Here is a 17653-nt window from a genome sequence, read left to right as displayed (position 1 = left end):
GGGGCACTTTTTCATCAGCATTTTTCAAAATAAGTTGTTACAGGGACACTGAAGAAACTCCTCCTGACTAATGACACCCCTAACCTGAAAGAGACAGCTCTATGCAAGGAATTGATTAGTTTTTGGTAACTCTGCAATGGCTCTTTCTGCTCTTTCCTGACAAGGGATAGCCCTGAATGTGTACAATGGAAGTGGGGAGGGGAAGGGAAGGGAAGGGAAGGGAAGGGAAGGGAAGGGAAGGGAAGGGAAGGGAAGGGAAGGGAAGGGAAGGGAAGGGAAGGGAAGGGAAGGGAAGGGAAGGGAAGGGAAGGGAAGGGAAGGGAAGGGAAGGGAAGGGAAGGGAAGGGAAGGGAAGGGAAGGGAAGGGAAGGGAAGGGAAGGGAAGGGAAGGGAAGGGAAGGGAAGGGAAGGGAAGGGAAGGGAAGGGAAGGGAAGGTCACTTGACTACCAAAGACCACCAGGATCACTGAGGAAGTGCCCACAGCTCCTGGCCCATCCTGGTAGGTGACAGTAATTCCTTTTCTGCAACTAACCTAAGCCTTTGCCTCTGTGAGGACTACAATATGAATATTGGTGGCCTACAGTTAGACCCTACGTAAAAGCCTTGCCTGGTGAGCTAATGAGTTGGATTCACACAAATTACTTCTGGGGGAAAAAAATTACGCATTTCTCAGCTGTTTCAATCAACTGAGACAAAACTTTAATGAGGAATTAGCTCCTGGAAGTTCCAGGACTCAGGTTATCAAAGCTTAGTCAATGTTACAAATTGCCTGACAAAATCTCTTTTTATCAAAGAACTGTTTGTGGATATCAGTGGGTGAATGAATATATGTAAAGGGGCAGGGGTGGACACTGAAACGTCAGGAACAGACTGTCTACCTGATGATAATTTCTAAACTACTTCTGGCCTCTAAAAGCATTGCTGTTCTAGTTGGATTTGATGATTGCACAGATTTTACTAGCAAGCACAGAAAAAAAAAATGTGAACAACAGGGAGAATTTGGCACAGACTATCACAGACCAATACAGAAACAAATGCAATGGTCCATGAGAGGTACAGAGAAACAAGAAGGCAAGCACATCCTTGTCAAAGATAGTGCAGAGCTCTCCCTCAGGCAGGGTCTACATCATCCTCTATAGCTGATTTTAGTCATGAGCGGTCATTCTCGCAAATCTTATGTGACAGTAATAAGTTTTAAACTGAAAAACAATAGTTAAGATAAATGGATATTGAAATGCCAAAGCTTCAAAGGCCAAGTGAAGAGTGCCCTATCAATGATTCTCAAAAGACAGAGCACTTGCTGATCACCTTTTTTCTTCATCTTATCTATTTTTCTTTGTTTTTCTCCTATTTTCTTATACGTGCATCCTATTTTCTGATACCTACTAATTGAAATCTGCTTTTATGTATAAGTATTCAACAGAAACACAACTAGATAATTATATACCCATCATGGTCCAATATAATTCACACATTAATATATTTCCTGCAACAGAATTTATTTGTATTTCTTTCAGTTTTTATCTAAGAAACAGAAGAAATCAGTATTAGCTTTGCAGGCTGACATTAACCTAAGTAGAATGTTATTAAGGAATCTCTCACTAAATATGTGTTGTCATCCTGGCTTCATGAACAAGACAGATTCTTTCTGCTCTTTCATTAGAGTCATAACCCAACCACACAATGTACATCCTCCTTCTTTTCTGCATTTAGCTGTTGCTTGTATCATGTTCCAGTACCCCAAAGAGAGAGTCTGTGGATTTCCCTTCCCTCTGCCACAATACAGGCACCATGTGCTGTCCTAATGATGTTCTCTGTAAAGGACTGAAGTGGTTTTGTTTCACCCCAAGATTCCCTCCTCCTTTCCTCCTCTCTGCCAGTGTTTACTTGTTTTAACTCAACCCCTGTAGAGATTTTGTGGGCTTCCTGCATTCCAACTGCCTGATGCCTGAACTTCTGGTTTTGAACAGGCTGGATTTTTCATTTTGCTGGAGGCTCTCAGTTTATGCCCGTTACACCTACACCTAATCTACTTCTTATTTACTGCACTAATTGCCACATGATTTTTTCAGCTTTCTCAGAGCCAGTTGTCTGACTAGAGGTCTTTCAGGGACACTGCAAATTCCTCTGAAGTTATTTCTACAGTTTAGGTTGTTCACTGGAACTTGACCAGAACACCAGATCTGACTTATTGGACTATTTCTAAATGCCACAATTATCATTAAAAATCAGGTGGGCCAAACTCCATAGTATGCTTTTAGTATCAGTCATACCAGACTAATTACTCATCACCTAATCCCTTCCAGAAGTAAGGTAGTGTTCTCTGTTTTGCTAAAACATAAGGAGGCTTCAGCCTGCAAATAATGGGATCATTTGGGATCAGTGTAGAGCAGAGTACTAATAAATACTGCTTTGAAATCTGCAATTCCTGCAGAGATTACAGATTCTACTGCACATTTGCATGTGGAAGATTTTCTCTGTTTTGTTTCCCATTAAAATTGGCAGTGTGGCAGATAGTGAATGCACCCAAACCCATGGTCTGATTCTTTGAAAATTTGCTGAAACATCAAATGAAAACTATGCTAAGCAGTATGTATTTGGATCTTAGTGCAAGGACTCATGCTGAGATTACTCCATAACCTGAAAGAGTTTTCAGTATCCAGAGATGCCAATCAAATGAAAACTACAAAGACTCACTGGTAGCTTCCATATTTGTAGAGTCCCTGTGGGATGCCTGGCAGGTGTAAATGTCCTCTAATAAGAAAGGCATTGAATAGATTGTATAGAACTTTTTATTTATCCAGTTTAATTTTTAGTGGCATTTTTAGTGTATGGAATAAGTTTACTCATTGCCTTTCTTTCTCTTCTTGTCTGAGAAGAGTGTGGTAAGGGAATGAGGAAGAAGGCAATGTCCTTTACAGGGTTTAGACCAATATAGGGTTCATGGTGTGCACTGAAGAAGGAGGACCTGAAGAGCAATAACTATAATCTAAAGCTCTTTCAAAGGAAAAAGCAAAAAAATTATTGCTCTTGTGGTAGCAGCTCCCATGACCAGATATGACTGGTTGGTGTGGCTCTACAGAGTCTGTACATAGTGGAATAGAAGGATTTCCTCAAGAAATTTGCAGTCTTTGGGGTGAGCTAAAATATAGAAATTCATGTGGAGACTGTGAATCAAGCAATAATTTCAGTTACATTTCATCCCATCTGGCCATCATCAATAAATGTATTTCATTGATAAGTGGTCTGAAAGCAGATGGTACTTGTCTTAGCTATATCTGCCATGTATGAAATGCACAAGCGAGTGTTAGAGGATTCTTGATGTTCAGAGGTACATTCTTGAAGTTCAGAGTTCTTGAATTTCTGATGCGTTAACGTAAGTATGTGGGAGAATGAGGATGTTTCTGAGATAATGACTTTCTTGTGTTCAATGACTGTCACTTTTATGGAAGATACTGGGGAAGGAGAAGTCTCTTCTACTCTCAGAGTATTTGGGTGAAACTTCAGCAGGAGAGGAAGTCCCTTTCATTACCAGAACTACCACTTGTGAAGACTCTGCTGTTCCAGAATATGCCCTTTCACAGAAATCTTCCTTGCTTTACTGATACCAGAAGTGTCTGTCCCACCTCTGCTAGCAGTATAACCAGAGACTAATTGGAAACTGAACTCTCAGATAGAAAAGTGGAGAACAGTCCATTGCTGGCAGGTATTATAGCTCTGCAAAAGGCACAGTGTTTGAATTCCAGGTAATCTTTTCCATTAGTTACATTAGAATAACTCTCAAGAATAGTAACAGTAAAAGAAGGCAGAACCCAGACTAGAAAATCATAATTATTCAGGACAAGAGACAAATATTTATCATAAATGTGGTAGAGACTGTCTAAATAGAGAAAGCTAGCTATGTTTGAAAACAGAACTGGAATCCACAAAACCACAAAAAAGGGCTATGCCCTTTATGGGAAGGAAATAGGTGGTAGCAGTATTGGGTGTAAGTCTCCATCTCCAGCAGGCAAGGAAGATTACTAAAGGGAGAAGTGTACAGCCCTCTGCTCAGTGAAGCCTGGGAAGGAGAGAAGGTACATTTCACATGCAGTTAGCATAAAATATTGAGAGTGCTTTTTAAGTCTTTAAAGAATCAATTGTATTGTTTTTCTAGTACAGAATTGTTTTAATTGCCCTCAGGCTTCTGAAACCTTTATCTCCATCACAATCTTGAATCTCATGTACTGGAAAGGGTTTGAATTGCAAAGACAACTGAAGATGATTAACTTTAGAGAATCAGAAGAAGTTTGAGACAGTAGAAACTCTTACAACACCCTCCAATACCACGCTTCTGAAATAAGCTTATCATTACTTAAATATGCCAGACTTCTACCTCACGATATTTTTAACTTATGACTCCAAGCAGTTTGTTTTTAAAAGTGAAATTTTAAGAAAAACATGTTTAATTTAAACATTCTTAGTAGTATTTTCTACTTAAATCAAAATTAATGTATAGATTTTGACAGTCACTTTTTCCCAGGATTAGTCTTTAAAGCAAAAAAATCCTAACATTAATGCTATATAAGTTATTTAATTTAGCTGCACATCAGAGATGCTCTCTCAAGCCACCTATTCCTGTTATCATCTTATGTTTTTAAGGAGGCAGCACAGACCTTTACAAGTCTTGACCTTTATTCATTTTTGACTGATTCCTTTTATTTTTCCTTCTCCAGTCTTAGAGAAAAATAAATATTCTTTAGATCAATGTTTAAGTAGACAGAACTGAGTAGCACAGGTGCATGAGGGAGGATGAAAGCTATTGAAATAAACCCCGTCTTTTTATGGTCTTTCCCCTGTTTAATTTTAAAGGGATTTAAGACACAGTTAATTTAAGACACAATTTAATTTAAGACACAAAATTTAAAAATTTTTAAAAATATTTTTTCTTCTCAATTAGAAAACACACAACTCTTAAAATCCAACTTCTCCTTGTCTTTCAAAACACATTTATGGCTTACTACCATAAGGAAAATTATGCAGGACATGGGTTTTAATCTCTGCATGAGAAAATGTTTGGATTTTTAGTTTATTGTTATTCCATACAGCCTGTAAAATCTACAGCTACAGTAATCTGGTCCATTTATGCCTATAATATACATAGGTTATATGTGAATGTCAAGCAAACATTTTCCCTTTAAAAAAAAGCTACTTTTAAAGGTAGACTGCTGGCTTTAAAATAATTTATCTTTTTATATACTTCATTAAAAAAATTATGTATCGAATTTACTAGGGAATAAAACTGATGATACATATCATTGGATTTTCATTCTATAGACCCTCTAGTCCCATTTTTTCTAGTTGGGACTGTAAAAAACTTCTAAAAAATAGCTTTTCTTTTGCTCAAATTTTAACACTTTTGTCTTTTAATCTATTTGCATGTATTTCTGTGCTACAAAAGATGAACCCCAGGAACAGCTGGTAATAATTTTTAGATTATTGTCTGTGTTGGGTTTCCTAATTAATTTTCAAATACCCCCAGAGTTTTAGTTTAAATATAATGTTATGTTGTATTTTCATGATCAAGGCAAATTTATCTATAGGTTTGCCTATATGATAGATCATGTATTTGGGGGTAGGTAAATTACTGATCATAAACAAATAAACTAATCATTACTAACAGTGAAGAAGCTTTTTCATATTGAATAGACAAACACGATATTAGATTATTTAGTAAGGATTGTATATTGTTCTTTAAATCATAAATGTGTGTGTCAAAGAATTGCAAAACATTTGTGCCACAGCAAGTGATAACAAGTACTGTGAGCCTTTTGGAAAGCAAAGAAAACCCCACAGCCTTAAACTTCAGCAATGATTTACCTTCCATGACTCAGGAAATGCTGCTGGGGTCAAGAACTGAGACTCAGCTCATCCACAAGTCAGTCCCACTTGAGACCCAAATTAAGTGGCTTTGAAGTAACCAGCAAAACCTGCACCAGCTTCCCTCTTCTGACATCTCAAACTACTGAACTCCTTATTTTCCCGTCCGTGGGCTGCTTGTAAATTCCTACTGGCAGTTCAACACTTTGTGTCTCCTCATCCATTAGGTTAATTCGGAATGAATCATACTGAATTCAGGACACAGATCCTCATGAATTACATTTCATGCCTTGGGATATTATGACAGCTCAGAGGAGTTGGTCCACACCCACACTTGTTAACAGATTGCCACAAAGCAAAACCAGAGATTGGGGCAGGGGTACTGCAGAGGGGTGGGCGATGGATCAGGCAGTGACACCATCTTGCCATAACAAAGATAACACTTCTAAATGACAAGCAAAGTTCAGCAGAGGGGATCCTCTAACTCAGAGAGATACTGACTGGGTAGAGTCTTCTCTTTTGGTTTGCTTCAGGCTGGAACTCTATTTTCTGATTACATGAAGATGGAGTTGAGAAAAAGGATGTGTGCAAAGCCTCACTGAACACAGTGAGAGTGGGGCTTTGGTAGTTTGGCATGAGCAGTGAAGACACAGCAGCTCCTCAACTTTCCTGAAGAAAAATACAGCTTTGACTGAAAGGGAAAGCATTTCAAAATATTACTAATTAAAAATGACATTTTGGAACCATTTTCACTGATAATTGCCTGCAACATAATGTCAGACAAAAGTAAAAATAAGATATCACTCAATCCTTACATTTACCATAACAATGTATTATATGAATTGTACTTTTTCAATGTATTGTACAGATAAGGTTGAGTCAACAATCTTACTGTTGCAGTTGTATTCAAATCAATGCATTTTTCATAGCAAAGCAACGTTTCAAATGCAGAAACAGCTTTATTTTTTCATACCACTAAGAGGAAAAACTAAAAAAAATGCCTGAAAGTCTTCTTACATGATAGCATTAATAAACTTAAAATGTACCAAAGAAAATATCATATTCCTAAATTAAAATTATCTTTCAATTTTTCCGAGCTGTGGAAGTATGAAAATTATTTGTTATGTTGTTCTCAGTATCATTAATCTATCATGTGTACTTCTGCAGAAAAACAAGAACCATCATCCAATGTGCTTGTTACTCATATTGATGAGTAAAAAGGAGATGGAACAAGAACAATGGCTAAAAAAAGTTAACATCTAATTAAAAAGTTGTTATGAGTAATACCTTTTTTGCTTTTATCACAATTAAATGTCTGCTTTGCTCTCAAGCTTCTTTAACTGGATACAAGATAGTCAAATAAGTAGTGGTGTGATTGAATATATCTTTAAATAATATCAAAATAATGATGTCCTCATCATGCTCATGGCAAATCATTAGCACATTATCTTAATAAATGGACCTACATTTCAAAAAATTTAGCAGTCAAAAATGTAAACATATTAGAAAACCTGGGCTATAAATTTCTGTGATATACCACACCTTTTCCATTTCCTCTTATAAAATGTTTCTGAAAGCCATATTTAATATATTTTTGGAATTTGGTGTTCATTCACCTGTTATGTAGAGGTATCATGACAGAACACATTCACACACTCCAAGTTCAGCTTTGTCATCTCAGATGTCTGAAAAAAAATACTCTAAAATCCTGTACAGGGAATGGAACAAGTTGTCAGTTTGCCAAAGTCCAGGCAAAGCCCTTGTGATGGTAAGATGCAGGTAGCTGCAAAGCAGTTCCGCTCTGGTGTGATATGATTTATATAATGCAGGTGCCTCTTGATCTAAATTGATATTCTTTGGGAAGTTACTGTGACTAAGTCTAGACTTAGAGTGATGTTTCATAATAAGTTTGAGTCAAAACACCTTCTTCCACCTTTTCTCCCTGGCTGCAGTTGCCACTCTGACCATGTATTGGCATGAGGGTTTGCTGCACTCATGTCATCATCGGTACAGAAAGTTATCCAGCTTAAATTGGTTTCGTTTCCTTTAAATTGCTTTTCAGCCTTGCAAGGAAGAGTGCTGAAGCTGGATGAAATAAGAGGAGTGTGAGGGGAGGCAGGTATCAGAGCAGCACAGATTTGTACCTCTTTAAAGCAGTCATGAAACATCACACCATTAATGGCTGGCATAGCTGCCAGGTGAAGCTCTGTATTCTCTCAAGAGACTCCACTGACTAATTCAGGAGCCTATTTGAGCCAGAGATCCCAACTGAAAAAGTGAACACTCTTCATAGTGTATAAATAGCAGGAACACAAAGGTATGACAGCAGCAGAAGTTAGGCATCTTAATGGGTTTTGTGCATCTTACTCTAAAAGGGGGTTTATGTAGGGGGGTTTTGGGTAATTTTTTTCTTTCAGTGTAACTGTGTCAGAATAATTTTAAACAGAAAACAACTAGACCAATGGGTTTGCATGGACAGAAATTGCAGGAAACAGTAGCAACATTTTTGTCCTCCCCAGGCCTCTTTCTGCTGTAAATGTAGGAGTCTCTTGAATTGGTGGCTCAGTCTGCCCTGGAAACCACACTCCATTTTCTACCTCCATTTTCCTCCTTTCCTCAGGGGCAGATTGATAAAAGGAACTCCCCCAATAAAACAACTCTGAAAAGGTGAGTATTCATAAAACTGAAATGCAGGCAGTGAATTGTAATGGGTATCAACTCAGAAAAGTCTTTCAACTACACTGAGTTATGCCTTGTCTGTGTCCCTCCAGTAACTACTACAATAACATTTTAGTACTCATTTTATTTTTGATATAAAATAGGTTGAGCTATTATTGTTGGTAACACATTTGCATGTGTGTCCACTATAGTAAGTATTCTGAATGTTCTAAAAAATCCCTTAAGATAATTTATTCCCCAACAGCAGTTCCAAAATATTTTGTCTTGGATTCTGCCTTTTAAGTGTAACTTCTGTTTGTTTGTTTTTACTAAGAAGAATAATCTTGCTGATTTGAGTATCTCATAATGGAAATTATTTGCATTTGTAGCTTTTTTAGGTGCCTGACCTTTCCAAAGCATTGGGAGACTGTAAATGGCACTTTGGAAAATGTTGCTATGATAAGATATCAGCTATGTTAACTGCCGCTTGACAAAGGTTAAACAAATGAAATATTGGTTGCTGTATTTTTAAGTTGTCTTCCTTTATATGAGTATTGAATATCTTTATTAAAAGTTGAAAAGGTCTTCCAAATAGAAATCCTCTAATTTTGATTTAAGTGGGATGAATTCTCTGTTTATTATAAACTTATGGGAGATTAAAACCACACAGAAGAAACCCACAAAAATCCTCTACTGTAAACCCATAGGTATCTTTGTATCAATCCCTAAACATATAAAACCAGCACCAAGAAGCTAGTCTTCATTTGATTTTTAATGAGGAGAAATGTACCATGCATGCTCTTAGATATCTCGTGAAAATCTGACCATGAACGAATGATTAAAAATTACAAGCATTTATTACTTCAAATTAATTGCTTTGAAAGCTGTGAAAGAAACTCAGTTTATAACCCCATAGTCTCACATCTCCAATCTATTAATTACATTAGTGTACAGAGAAGTAATTTTGCAATGGTTGTTATAAATTTTTCTAAATATGCCTAATGTGGTTAACTGAAGTATGTGCTTCATTTATTTCTGTAGTGAACACAAATAGTTGCTTGATAGGGTTTTTTTTATGATACATATTAAATTTGTCTACTATTTATTTTCCAATATTTTCAATTGTTGTAAACTTGCTGTTGGAATGACACCAGCATACTGGTAATTTAACATATAACTAGGTGAAGGACACTTGAAGCAGCTGAAATTACTGATTCAGTAGAAGGTGACATTTGCTGCAGAGCTCCAGGTAAAAGCTCAGAGACCTCACAAACACAAAAAAAATCCTGTAAATTTAAATTTGGGGTCTACTGAACTGAATGCCTTCTCTTTCCTTTGACTTCCTAGCTCCATGGTTCTCAAGAGTTACCTCTGAGCAGTGAAACAAGTGTTTAACATCTGGGATTTTTTGCATTTGGTCTTTTCTTTGTGTATATTTTCAGATTGGCATGAAACTTAAGTATTCAATAAACTTCTTGTTTCAGGTGATATTTTACTGTCTTGTGTGGAAAAGAACAAAAGTACCTAAGTAGTCCATTGTCACAATTTTACCTCAGGCAAAAGAATAAAAAATTAAAAGAGGACAGATTGTTGAAAATACTGCTGTGTTACCTTTTGTTTATAACTCTTTAAAGCATTCTCAGACAGGTACAGGACACCAGTTCTGGTTGGCATGTGAACGTTGAACACACTGTCAGCCTTATTTGTCAGTATGAAATTTATACTAATAACCATGTTTATCCTAATAATTCTCAAGCCTATACCAAAACAAAGGACTGCATTGACCTATAGTTCATCATGCCTTCATTACTAAAAAAATACTATATGAAGCTTTATAATACATGCCATATGTAAACTGTTGGAATTATTTTCATTTTTTAATATCAATTATGCTGTGTGGCATCAAGTTTAATTTCTGTGAACAGTATTTTTTTTTTATTTCCAAGTTCCTCAGATATTAAATATGTAAAATTATATAGGTAGCAAATTGAATATTTATTAAAAATACGTGTTGATTACATCTTGAGATTATATAGACTGTGTATTCATCCATAATATCTTATGAAAACAGACAAGAATAGCACTTCAGAATGCACAGTCTGGAGTCTCAGTGTTACTCATATGTTAACAAATGTAAAAAAAGATCCTGTTCAGCTGATTGCTTCAAAATATTCACACTACTATGTTCTAAAGTATAAGAGTTTATCAAAAGCATTTAAACCTTAAACCCTTCAGACCCTCAGTGTTCCTTCAAATAACCTTGTATTTTCCAATGACCTGACAAGCTCTCAAATCCCTGATAATTTTTGCTATTAAGAATGCATGCAGATTTAGATGGATTTTTCAGAATGAAACCTGTGTGCAGCACCAAATCTAAATCCAAATCCTCAGTATGTCTGAGACAAAACCAGTGTTCAATGCAGCTCCATTCTGCTTCTTTGAACCGCATGAGCACATGCTGACTTAACCTATAGGGCTGGAAATCATTTATCCTAGAGCTGGAAAACAGAATAATTCCTGTAAAAACTGTAAATTCCTGGGTAAAAACTGTACTAGTGTTTGTCATTTCTCCAATACATTATTCTTGAAATAAGCTTTATGTATGATTAACTTTGCGGCTCACAAGAGAACTGTATCCCTATGGCAAGAAATTCTGGAGGAGTTAGTTAATTTAAATGCAGTTATAAATGATGGCACAATAGTAAACTTTTGAGTTTGACATTTGCTGTTTAATATTTTAATGCTTGTGCATAGCACCATTGTATGATGATTTGAGGGTTTTTTTTTAACACAAATAAGCACTTGTTTGTTTGTTTTTCAGCATCATATATGATGAAGTCCCTACATATAATTCAGAAACATTAGGTACAGCTTGAAGCAAAAAATCTGGTACAAATTATCACAGAACAATATGATTCCTAATTTTTTAAATGTATAAAATTAAAGTTTTTTTAGGGCTACAATGTCACATGAAAAAATGTACTATATGTGCCTAAATTGCATTTATTTCTGTGTGTAATTAATATGATCTTGGTTACAATAATTTCTATCCTGCAGTCTGCCACAGAGCATTCCTAAAAAGGTCTTGCTGCATCTCAGTATATTTCACTCCAAGAATAAGGAGCATATAAGTTTTGATTGTTTAAGTCATAAATGATCCAGTATAATCCAACTGATATGCAAAGTCTTCTCTCATATTATCAAAATAAACTGGGTTGTATTGCACAAGCAATATGAAATAGAATATTCTCATATATCTACTCTGTACATAAAGAATCAAGTTGGCATAGTTGCAGAGATACTGAACAGACATTTTTGATTTCATTAAATCCTGTTAAGATGTTTAGCACAGATAAGTATTCTACATAGCATCTAGAGCAGACATTTCTCAGTGGATTATAACCTAGCACGAATAAAGAAGTTTTATTCTTCCACCATTATATCAGATACATATGTCCCAGAAAAAGCATTGATAAAGTGGGATAAAACTTGAACAAATGCATTGTCAAATTTTGTCCCTATGTAAATAAATAAATAAATATAATATATAGGGAGAGATTAGTTATACATCTATATGTATTTATTCTCAGACACACACAAATGCATAAAGAGAGAAAAAGAAGGCTTTAAAATATAAAATATATATTCTATTTTTAATATCTTAACCATGACCTTTTAGGATTTGATCAAATTAGGAAAAGGAGTGGAAGGAAAATCAGTTGACACATTGTCACTGAGCTGTAACCACAAACTTTTCCTTGGTGCAGTTGAATATTTCTGACTCACTCACTGTCCCTTCAGTAAACTCTACTGGGCCCTTCATGGACAGCCTCAGCTACAGAATAGTTGGGTTAATGCAATCTGAAGGTTAAAAATTTTAAGATGGGAGTGTAGGCTACCTTGAAAACACTTTTTTTTTTTTTTTCCCAAAAAGTTAGATTTTAGAGATTAAAACTTCTGTTATCACCCTCTTTACTAGATTTTTTATTTTTCCTAAGTTAAGACCCTTGTTTGGAGCCTACTTTCATGTTTTGCTTCTGCCTTTGTAACTTGAAAGCTGAAAATGCCAAGAATAAAATTAAAAGTTATTTTCCCTATTTAAAGTAGAACATGTAAAAGAGTCTGTGCAATTTTGGTCAGGCTGCATCTGGCTTGACTGAAAATAACTGTACATCCATGCTCAAGTAGGTATTTTGATGTTCTGAACTTCCTAATAGCACTACTTCAGAGAAATAAAGAGAACTTTTTTTAATAATTTCTTCCCTTCCAACTAAATGATCCTGTTTGAGCACATTTATTAAAAAGCAGACAATAAGACATTTATTAAATTTGCTTAAACTTAGTAAAAACCCCTCACTGCTGTTATTATTGCTGCTTCTGGCACTTCACAGGCTCTCCATTTTCAATGTGTCTCTCCCATAATGGTCCTCAGAGCCTACAACAACAGGGCTTAAGCTGCTGGGCATATCTAACCGTTATCATTGACAAAAACACAGCAAAATTAACAATAAAATGCAAACTTCTGCCCCAATCAGAATTTCCCTGTGTAAGATTTTCCTGAATAGTTGGTTTATATTTTCATTTATATCATGGTAGGAAAAATTGTCAAAAACACTTTTAGTTTTGTTTCTTTATTTGTTTTTGTTTGTTTGCTTGAGGTTTTGTTGTGGTTTTGTTTTTTTTCATATGCTCATAGCATATATATTCTTTATCCATTTACACTAGATTTAAAATATTTCACTTTTTATGAACTAGCCTGCAGTTAAGTCATGAACTATGTGAGATTTTAAGCAAAGATTTTTCCTAATGTTTCACTAGGTGAGTGTAGTCCAGGAATTGATATAATATAAAAATAAATTGTTTCAGAACAGTGAGGTTATAAAATTGTCAATGAAAAAAACCTCTTAAAATATTAGCCTGTTTAAATCTAACTTTTTGCAATAAATAGTTCGAACAGAAAAAACTCTTTTAATTTTTCTTTTTTTTTTTTTTCAGAACAATCCAAGTTGTTTTTTGAAAGGGTAATCCAAATTCTTAAATAAATATTAAATAAATTAGATGGCACTGGGGAAGTAAATTTTGAATTTACAGTTTTAATTATTCCCATGCGTAACTGTTGCCCATATTACGTTAATCCAATCATAGAATATATCAAATAGCAAGTGTCCAATTGGTACACATGATCAAAAACAGTTTGATTTTGTTCAAAGACAGTTGATGTCTGTCTTTTATAATCATATAAATGTGAAATTCTTCATATAATGAAAAAAAATATATTTGTATTGCAGAGTGGATAGAACATTTACATGTAATCTGAAGAAATTAAAGTTCTCAATATTCTTTCAATTCAATCTCCATCCTGAAAGGAGTCACTGATTACTAGTTATTGCATATCACTTTAGTTAATTTATTTATACATCTACTGATTAATCTAGTTAAGGATGGCTTTTGTCAAGGTCAATTTCTGTGGAAGATTTTTATGACAATGTGGTGCTATAAATGCATCAGCATTCTGCTGATGGGGCAGCTGTTTTCTATTACTGCCTTAGAAATAATATACTAAAGTATTTCCATTAAATTTTTTCTTGAATCTGTGCAGGGAAGAGTGAAAAAGAAGAAATCCCCAATTCACTACATGATAGTTAATTCAATTTTATCAAAATAATGTCCTAGATAAAAAAACTACTTGGTCACAAGTAATGTTTTGGATTGGATGGAATTTAGGAAAATTCACTTTATTCAGATGACAGAGAAAGTCTCTTGGTTCCTGCACAAACTTACCTTTAAGGTCCATTCATATTGTGCTGGAAATTCTTTATTCCTTTTTTGTTTGATTGTTTGTGGGATTGGTTTTTTGTTTGTTTGTTTGTTTGTTTCTCTTTTCTAACATCACGCCTACTTACCTAAAAATAATTCAACAATAGTTTTATATTTCTGGGTTAATTTTGGCATGTCAAATTACAGCCTTGTGCAGAACCAGGAGACACACTGAAAAAGTGGGGAGGACAGAGGCTAACTAGCTTGTGATATGTTTAAAATAATTATTTCAGTTTCTGTAATTTTTTAATCCAGATCCATTATTGTCTGTTGTGGAATCACATTTGTCTTCTTTAGTAATATGACATGAACCAACTGGTTCCTAAAGTCAGATTTTTTTGAGTCAGTCTAATAGTATTCTTTCTTTCCTTGAGGGGGGCAGATATTGGGCAGTGTTGGTGTGAAAAACATTGTAACCTGAAAGATGAATCTGAAAAGACTCAGAAGTTACCAATAAAAAATCCTGGAATATAATTTTAAAAATAAATTTACAGATAATGGATATAATATACTTCTATCATAAATACATAACATCTACATGACTCTATAATTAAAAATATAGTACCCAAAGTCCTAGGGTAACTATATATAAGGAGTAACGTTAATTAAATCCTTCCTGAACAGGTCTGTGTTAATGTTTTTATGTTTGTGTTTTCATTACTATTACAAGGGGATCTTATGTTATCAGGGATTTGTACATTTGATTTGTTTAGCATGATGAAGGTAAGAAGAAGGATATTGTGGAACTCAGTTCCTTGGTCATTGTGCTCCCCATTCCCGTGCCCTGTCTCCCCTGGCCTCCTGCTCATTGCAGCTTTTCTCTCCTGGCCCACGCTGCTGCCAGACCACAGAGGGGCTCAGAGCAGAAAACACTCCTCATCTCCCTACAGCTCCAAGCTCTGCAGGACACAATCTTTTGAAGAGAGTATTTAACATAATGTTTTATCTGGAGATGTTTCCAGAGAAGTAGTTTGTAGTGGGGTCACATATCTACCTTAAAGCCTTTTTAACAGGAGAAAATCTTGAATGTAATTAGCATTTTTTATCGCTGCAACAGGATTAAGTAATTGATTGCAAAATTGGAAGCGAAATAACAAACAGAAAACATAAAGTCCAGAAACTTATCTTTCTTTCCTCATCTAGGTTTTTGTACTTCATTCCTTAGCTCTCCCATGCTATTTTACATGAAAAACCTTTGAGAAATTAAATTCTCCTTCAATTTTTATCCTGTCCTTCTATCTCGTGCATTTCTGGTTACTATTTGGTGAAATAAACAGATATTTCTGATGATATATCAAGATACCTCGATATATCAAGGTACCTATGACTCTCTAAAGTGACTGTTTGCAGCACAGCCACGCTTAACACACACCCAAATACCAGCTGAAGAGCCTGACCTCTTTTCCTCTAACAGCTCTGGATACCTTGAGCATGATGAGAGCCTGTGGGTTCCTAGGACTGAGGTGTGCAGATTCTCCTGCTCTGGTTTCTCACCTTTTGCCTCAGCAAGCCTGACTTAAGCCATACCAGTCACCCCTTAGAGAAACTCCTCCCTGCAGTCACATCCTGCTCTGATGTTGTTTCATGGAAGCCAAGGAAGATAATAACCCAATAGGATTGTGATCCCATGGCTGTAGTTTGAACTGATGTGTATGGAAGAGCCCACAATGCCTCATGTGTCTGTCACCCAGCAGTGCTGGAGCCAAATGAATGAGATGTGTCTTAGATATGTCCTGGGAGCTGGATACACCTCCAGTTAGATACTGCGTGGAGGTGTTCTGTTCAAGAACTGAATTCCAGTAGCTCTTTCAGTGGAAATACACTGTTATTACTGTGATCTTCCTCAGAAGTGTGCCCAGCACTGCTCCACAGGGGAAGATTTGGAGGTGAACCATCACCATTGACTTTTCAGTACCTCCTGTGCACCTGGAGCTACACACGTCCCTGTAAGGTAGGTGTGACCTCCTGAACATTCCCAGACACACACACATAACCTCTTTAATTTCCAACTCCAGCTGGAGGACTGTGAGGTGAGAAGGACAGAAATGTGGCAGGAGAGCAGGGATTGCCCCAGATCCTCAGCAAATGGTTATCTGCTAAAGAAATCCTGGACTGCCCCAAGCTCCTAGTTCCTTGCTCTGTCTTCACTTTGGGAATAGGACTACCACCCATTCCACTTCTCCAGCATCCACCAGCACTTTTATTTTCCAAGTAAGGGACAAACACACCATCCCAAATACATTCTGGAGGATTAACATTTTCTGGCAGTGTTTAGACCAGTCACAAGATGAGACCACCCCGAGTCTCAGCCGAGTAGGATTCTCCTGGCTTCAACAGCTATCTGAGTGAACCTTGGCATTATTCCAACATTTAAATATTCTGCATCTCTGCAAGGTATGAACTGACCCCCAGAAATGAACATTGGCTTTCCTCAGGGAAACATAGACCTTTCAAAGGTTATCCAGCAGGACTAAGGCATTAAATCTAAGAGCAGAAAAACACAGTTTTATGTTAGGGAACCATCAGTTTTTTCACTTGTTCCAGTTCTCACAGGTTTTTTACAGGCTTTTAAACAACAAATTAATATATTCTTGTATCTTCTTGATATAAGGCTAAGTACTGTAACATCACATTAATTTATGGTCAGACTTTCCCATCCGTGTCTGAAAGTGATGTTTTCAACTTTACTCTTTTATATTCACCAAAATCTATTTAGTTTTCTGAAAAGTGTCTTTTTCAAACCCAGTTCTTTTCAAATTATTTGATTTTTTAGAACTATGAAAAATCAAAACTGAGATTAATTCTTAAACTCACAGAAAAAAGCCTCTAGCTGGCCATTAATAATTACACTCTTCTTGAAATAGTCTCACCATAAAGTATATTTAGCAGGACAACATCAAAACCCAGAAAGGTTCTGCCTTTTGGTTTTGTTTTTTCTTTTTTTTCATCAAAAATATCTCAGTAAGCCACATTAGTTAAAAAACAAATGTGCAGTCACTTTGCTCTCTGTTCCCTAGTCTTGTGTTCAAACAACCTAAAATCATTTAGGGCTGGCATCCAGGAAAGATTTTCTGAATCAGTGTATCAGAAACAATACCTTCAGAACAATAGAAAGCTCTAGAAGGAAATATGCTACACGTCTCCTTTTCTATACAATAGTTTCTAAAAAAATGGTATATCAGCATATCAGAAATTTACCTGGATAGCCTGAAACATTCAAAGTAATAGTTTACTAATATCAAAGAAAATATGAGTTATTCTCTGGCCACTATTAGCCATAAGCTGGTAATCACCATAAAATGCTCTGCCAATGACTGT

The 17653-nt window shown here is 35.8% G+C and overlaps 1 protein-coding gene across 1 annotated transcript in view; it reads right to left on the bottom strand.

Moving 5' to 3' along the window:
• Positions 1 to 17653, bottom strand: part of IL1RAPL1 (interleukin 1 receptor accessory protein like 1) — a 669470-nt gene that overhangs the window by 139979 nt on the left and 511838 nt on the right. The window lies entirely within an intron of this gene.

This window comes from Ammospiza caudacuta, chromosome 2 (assembly GCF_027887145.1).
Source record: "Ammospiza caudacuta isolate bAmmCau1 chromosome 2, bAmmCau1.pri, whole genome shotgun sequence".
NCBI lineage: Eukaryota > Metazoa > Chordata > Aves > Passeriformes > Passerellidae > Ammospiza > Ammospiza caudacuta.
Note: the sequence above shows the minus strand (reverse complement) of the source record. Positions and strands in the feature narration are given on the sequence as shown.